This window comes from Bison bison, unplaced genomic scaffold (assembly GCF_000754665.1).
Source record: "Bison bison bison isolate TAMUID 2011002044 unplaced genomic scaffold, Bison_UMD1.0 scf7180017864471, whole genome shotgun sequence".
Lineage (NCBI taxonomy): Eukaryota > Metazoa > Chordata > Mammalia > Artiodactyla > Bovidae > Bison > Bison bison.
In genome coordinates, this window is record NW_011495032.1 from 28,703,471 (window position 1) to 28,710,001 (window position 6,531).

Consider the following 6,531-nt stretch of genomic DNA (forward strand, 5'->3'; position numbering starts at 1 on the left):
TGAAGGAGATCAGCACTGAGATTTCTTTGGAAGGAATGATGCTAAAGCTGAAACTCCAGTACTTTGGCCACCTCATGCAAGGAGTTGACTCATTAGAAAAGATGCTGATGCTGGGAGGGATTGGGGGCAGGAGGAGAAGGGGATGACAGAGGATGAGATGGCTGGATGGCATCACTTACTCGATGGACGTGAGTCTGGGTGAACTCCGGGAGTTGGTGATGGACAGGGAGGCCTGGCGTGCTGCGATTCATGGGGTCGCAAAGAGTTGGACACGACTGAGCGACTGATCTGATCTGATCTCTGATGTTCAGAAGGCATAGGTTTACGTAGAGAAAGATTTTTTTTCTGTTTCTGGTCTTGGTATAAGAACCTCATCTTTTTTGATGTGTTCCCTAAGTGATTACCTGACGCTGAAACCTTATTTATTTTTTCATATTCATCCATCCAGTATAAGAACTGGGCACAGTGTGGGAATTCAAAACTGATTCATTCAGTGTCACTGTATTAGATATTATAAAATTACAAAAGGAGTAAGAAAATAGCCAAAGGGAGGTGGTTCAAACATCCTTAAAATGAAGTTATTTTGTGATTAAGTACGGTCATCCTTCAGTATCCAAGGGTGGATTGGCTCCAGGAACCACCCCCAAACCTCAGGTACCAAAATCCTAAGATGCTCAAATTTCTTATATAAAATGGCATAGTATTTGCATATAACCTACTAGCATCCTCCTGTATTAAATCATCTTGACTATTTATAATACATAATACAATGTAAATGCTATGTAAATGGTTGTCAGCATGTGAGAAATTGAAGTTTTACTTTTTGCAACTTTCTGGAATTTTTTCTTTTTTCAGATATTTTTGATTTGTGGTTGGTTGAATCTACAGATGTAGAACCTGCAGATAAGGAGGTGTCACAGTAATCCAAAAGTCCAGAGACTCAGGGAAGGCTAGAATTGAATAAAAATGTTTTAGAAGAGTTAGGACTTGAGTCGGATAGATCTTAATCAGTCATTCATTAAAAAAAAAAGAAAGTTTCAGGATGGTGTGAAAGGCAGAATGAGAAGGCAAGAATGAGAACAGTTTTGGGAGGCAATTAGACCAGTTTGGCTGGATTTTGTAGTGTCAGTTTGGGATTATTCACAGACAGGGCCAGATTGTAGAGACATCTGAGTTATAGGCTGGCTCATTCCGTGAGGGCAATGGGGAGCCTGGTTTCCAAGCCAGAGAATGACAGAGGCAGAGCAGAGGTGGAGGTGGGAGAGGTGGAGGGTGGTGAAATAGATGAATTAAGAGGGACAGATTTAAAATAAGTCACAGCAATGTACAGTGTAGGGGATATAGTCCGTAAAATTGTAATAGCTTTTTATGGTGACAGGTGTTTACTAGATTTAGTATAGTGACCAATTTTAATGTACATAAATGTCAAACTACTCTGTTGTACATCTGAAACTAATATAGTATTGTATGTCAACTATATTTCAGTAAAAGTTCTGATCTGGAGATCTGTGGACAGAAGCAGGGAAATAAGAGGACTGTTTAACAACAGAAAGGGCTAAATCATGGCATATGTGAAAATTTTTATAAATTTAATACATTTAGTTTAGACAGTAATGGAGATTATAGCAGCAATGAAAATGCTTAATTTTTTCACTGATCATAACTATGAACTATAAGCTTATGGACAAAGACAGAGATACAAAAAAGAGTTGCATTCGTGTTTTTGAATGTGTGTATCATTTTTTTCCAAACAAATGCATTTGGCAATGACAGTTATTGTCCATAAAATAAGTGTTAAAATAAGTGTTAAAAAAAAAGTACATGCCTCACATACTTTGTCTAATATGAACCCCATTATAAGCTGGTGAGATAAAGCAAACACTACAATCAGCACTTACAGGTAAGGATACACCTCTGAAGGATCATTCCCCAGTTATTCACCTAGTAAGTGAGACAGAAGGAATGCAAGCCCATGTCTTCATGGGCCAGGTAATATATTGGTAACAGAATGGGGGAAGTTCTTCATTCCTGCATTTAGACAGTTTGATCCTGTTTCATCTAACCCTTGCTTGATACCCTCAACTAGGAGAAGTAAAACAACAGTATCACATAAGGATAAACTTAAAATTAAGAAAGATAAACATATTCTCTCCATACATGCCCTGTATGGATAATAGTTGCATCTAGAAAATGTCCCAAATGAAAGTCTGTCATTTGAAATGTCATTGTCCTGAATAGCTTTTAGTAAAGTGAAGTGAGGGAAAATCGCTCAGTCATGTCCGACTCTGCATCCCCATGGACTATACAGTCCATGGAATTCTCCAGGCCAGAATACTGGAGTGGGTAGCCTTTCCCTTCTCCAGGAGATCTTCCCAACCCTGGGATCAAGCCTGGGTCTCTCGCACTGCAAGTGGATTCTTTAGCAACTGAGCCACAAGGGAAGCCCAGCTTTTAGTAAAGTGAGCAGCAAAGAAAACTGTCCACAGACTTCTAAGTGTGCATCCCCAAGGATCTATTCATATATGGAAGAATATTGAGCAGTGAATTACTACTCAAGCCTGACTCCAACCTGGGAATCTTCTATCCTTGCTTTACCCCTATAAAATGGGACTCCTCTCTTTTCTGAACACAGTCTGTTTTCTGTCCTCTATAAACATATGCTCTTGAGGGGCCACCTACCTGAAATACTTTTTCACCTGCACTTGTTAAAATTAGAGTCATTCTAGCTGCACTTACGGAGAAGGCAATGGCACCCCACTCCAGTACTCTTGCTTGGAAAATCCCATGGACAGAGGAGCCTGGTAGGCTTCAGTCCATGAGGTCAAGAAGAGTCATACACGACTGCGCGACTTCACTTCCACTTTTCACTTTCATGCATTGGAGAAGGAAATGGCAACCCACTCCAGTGTTCTTGCCTGGAGAATCCCAGGGACGGGGGAGCCTGGTGGGCTGCCATCTATGGGGTCGCACAGAGTTGGACACGACTGAAGTGACTTAGCAGCAGTAGCAGCAGCTGCACTTAAATCACTTCTTTTAATGTCTTTCATTCTACTTTTCCTGCCTCTTGTAGCCTCTCAGCCCATAATATCCTTTTATAGTATTTCTAAACTTTATAAATTTTAAGAAATATTTATTAATTTGGCCACAATGTGCAGCTTATAAGATCTTAGTACTCAGACCAGGGATTGAGCCTGGGGCCTAGGCAGTGAGCGCACAGAGTCTTAACCACTGGACTGCCAGGAAATTCTTTTTTTTTAATAATATTTATTTACTTATTTGGCTGCACCAAGTCTTATTTGGAGCACACAGGATCTTTTGTTGCAGCATATGGGATCTAGTTCCCTGACCAGGCAGAGAACCTGGGCCTCCTGCATTGGGAGTACAGAGTCTTAGCCACTGGACCACCAGGGAAGTCCCCAGAAAATTCTTAATAAATACATATTTTAAAATAAAATTTATAAAATTTGAAATTCTTTGTATAAGTTCCCTTCTTCCTATAAGATTTTTTTATATTCATTCAAGAGGTGAAAGGGCTGTAACATTAATAAGTAATTACTATGTCAGAAGATGCTGAGAGTTTCACTGAATAAGTATAATACCAGGTAATATTAAGTGTTTATAGGACTAAGTGCCCACTTGAAGTACTTCATCTTTGTCAGTTCATTTAATTTTCACAATAATCCTATGTAGTAAGTACTACTATTATGAATCCATTTGCAGATGGGGGAAACTGAGGTCTAAAAAATTTAGGTCAATTTAGCCAAGGTCATAGAGCTAGGATAAACTGGGAGTCATAATTCAAAGCCAGATATCCTGCCTCAGGAGGCCCTGAAAGTTGCACTCTGTTTGGGTGTTTGCTTCCATTGAGAAGGAATCAGATCTGTCTTGTTGGGTTCATGCCCTAGTCCCTGGGAGCCATGGGATTCTTTACTCTTCCGCCAACCAGGCACTGAGCTTCCTTGCTTCCTCCTCAGATTGCCCCAGGGCAGTCCTCTCCCTCTAGCCCCCTGTCCTTTCATGAATTCCTGCTACTCATTAGAGGTTATTAGACCCTTAGACCCCTGGAGAGCCCCCCTCTCCAATTCCAGCTGCCAGGGGAGGAGGCTTGAAGCCTCTAAATCTGGGCCCAGCCTTGGGTCCTACACTATTCTCCAGATTTTCCCTCAAGTTGAGAATAAAAATGAACTCCTGTTTCTGCTAGAAAGTGCTTGCATTGGTTACTACTTTCTACTAGTAGACTCCTGTAAGTTACACCCAGGCTATCAGCTATTTATTTCTGGCTGTGCTGGGTCTTCGATGCTGTGCTTGGACTTCTTATTGTGATGGTTTCTCTTGTTGCAGAGCACAGGCTCTAGGGCACATGGGTTTCCATAGTTGCAGCACTTGGGCTCAGTAGCTGCAGCTCCCCGGCTCCAGAGCACAGGCTCAACGGTTGTGGTGCATGGGCTTAGTTGCCCGCAACATGTGGCATCCTCCCAGACCAGGAAGTGAACCGTGTCTCCTGCATCGCAAAACAGACTCCTAACCACTGGACCACCAAGGAAGCCCCGTTATCATCTATTTTAAAAGCCACTAAAATTGGAGTTCTTTTCCTGGGGTACCAGGACTCCCTGAAATTTTATTTAAAAGCATTTTTTTCTGGGGAAAGGACCCATAACTTTTCATTAGACTTTCAAATAAACTCAGAATATTTATTAATTTTGACTTTTCAAGTTTCCCTTTTTAATTTTAGAGACAATTTTTTTTAGGATCTCAAACATTTTCACAGGCCCTTGGAAAGCTCAGAGGCCTTAGACGCTGTGCCCGTAGCATGGGGAAAACCGAATTGCTCTGCATGGGTTCCTAACTCACAAAGCTTAGGAAGCACTGTCCTGAACTTCCGGACCACCACCTGCTCCGTAATGTACTTTTGACCCTGGTAGCTTAATCACCTTCCTTCCTGCTCCTCAGCCTTCTTTCTCCCCCAGCCTTCAGAGTCAGTCTCTCTGCACAAACCAGGGATGAACCTACATAATCCTCTTTTCTTTCTTGGATCCTCCAGCTTTTCTCCTGATCCTGGAAGCCCATCCCTTGAGGGTTGAGGGGTACACCAGAGTGAAATATTGCAAGCCCTCCTTGTGCAAGGGGCAGGGTTCAACGGAGCACAGAGGGCTAGAAACTCACAATGAGCCTTTCTCTCCCAATCTTCCCTTAACCTATACTGGGTATGGCAGGAGGCAGGAAGCTTGGGAATGGCAAAAGTTTGGGATATGCTGAGCTATGCCGCATATTTTATTTTTTTCTTGGAATAATTTCCAAATCAGATCTGATTGTCGCATGGGGCTAACAGTAAAGAACATAGCCAGTAAATGATCTGATATTAGCATTTCTAAAAACTAAGAGATGAAATTAAAAAGATACTTATCTTCCCTCACAACTTTCAAATAAAATCAATAAATTATAGAAAATTAAGTATTTTAAAAATTGCAGTGAGTAGCAGAGTTTGTATTTACAAAAGACAAGAGAACCAGCAGAGACATGGAAAAGGAGTGGCATCTTTAAGAAACTAGATTTCCAGTGCTTCTTCACTGGCCCACTGGAATCCATCTCTTTCCTCTCTGAAAAGGCTACACTCTTCTTGGCTCTTTTATAGTATTTTTCCAAGCCAGGCTTCAGCAATACATGAACCATGAACTTCCAGATGTTCAAGCTGGTTTTAGAAAAGGCAGAGGAACCAGAGATCAAATTGCCAACATCCGCTGGATCATCGAAAAGCAGGAGAGTTCCAGAAAAACATCTATTTCTGCTTTATTGACATTGCCAAAGCCTTTGACTGTGTGGATCACAATAAACTGTGGAAAATTCTGAAAGCGATGGGAACACCAGACCACCTGACCTGCCTCTTGAGAAACCTATATGTAGGTCAGGAAGCAACAGTTAGAACTGGACATGGAACAACAGACTGGTTCCAAATAGGAAAAGGAGTATGTCAAGGCTGTATATTGTCACCCTGCTTATTTAACTTATATGCAGAGTACATCATGAGAAACGCTGGGCTGGAAGAAGCACAAGCTGGAATCAAGATTGCTGGGAGAAATATCAATAACCTCAGATATGCAGATGACACCACCCTTATGGCAGGAAGTGAAGAAGAACTAAAAAGCCTCTTGATGAAAGTGAAAGAGGAGAGTGAAAAAGTTGGCTGAAAGCTCAACATTCAGAAAACTAAGATCATGGCATCTGGTCCCATCACTTCATGGCAAATAAATGGGAAAACAGTAGCTGACTTTATTTTTCTGGGCTCCAAAATCACTGCAGATGGTGATTGTAGCCATGAAATTAAAAGACGCTTACTCCTTGAAAGTTATGACCAACCTAGATAGCATATTCAAAAGCAGAGACATTACTTTACCAACAAAGGTCCATCTAGTCAAGGCTATGGTTTTTCCAGTGGTCATGTATGGATGTGAGAGTTGGACTGTGAAGAAAGCTGAGCACCAAAGAATTGATGCTTTTGAACTGTGGTGTTGGAGAAAACTCTTGAGAGTCCCT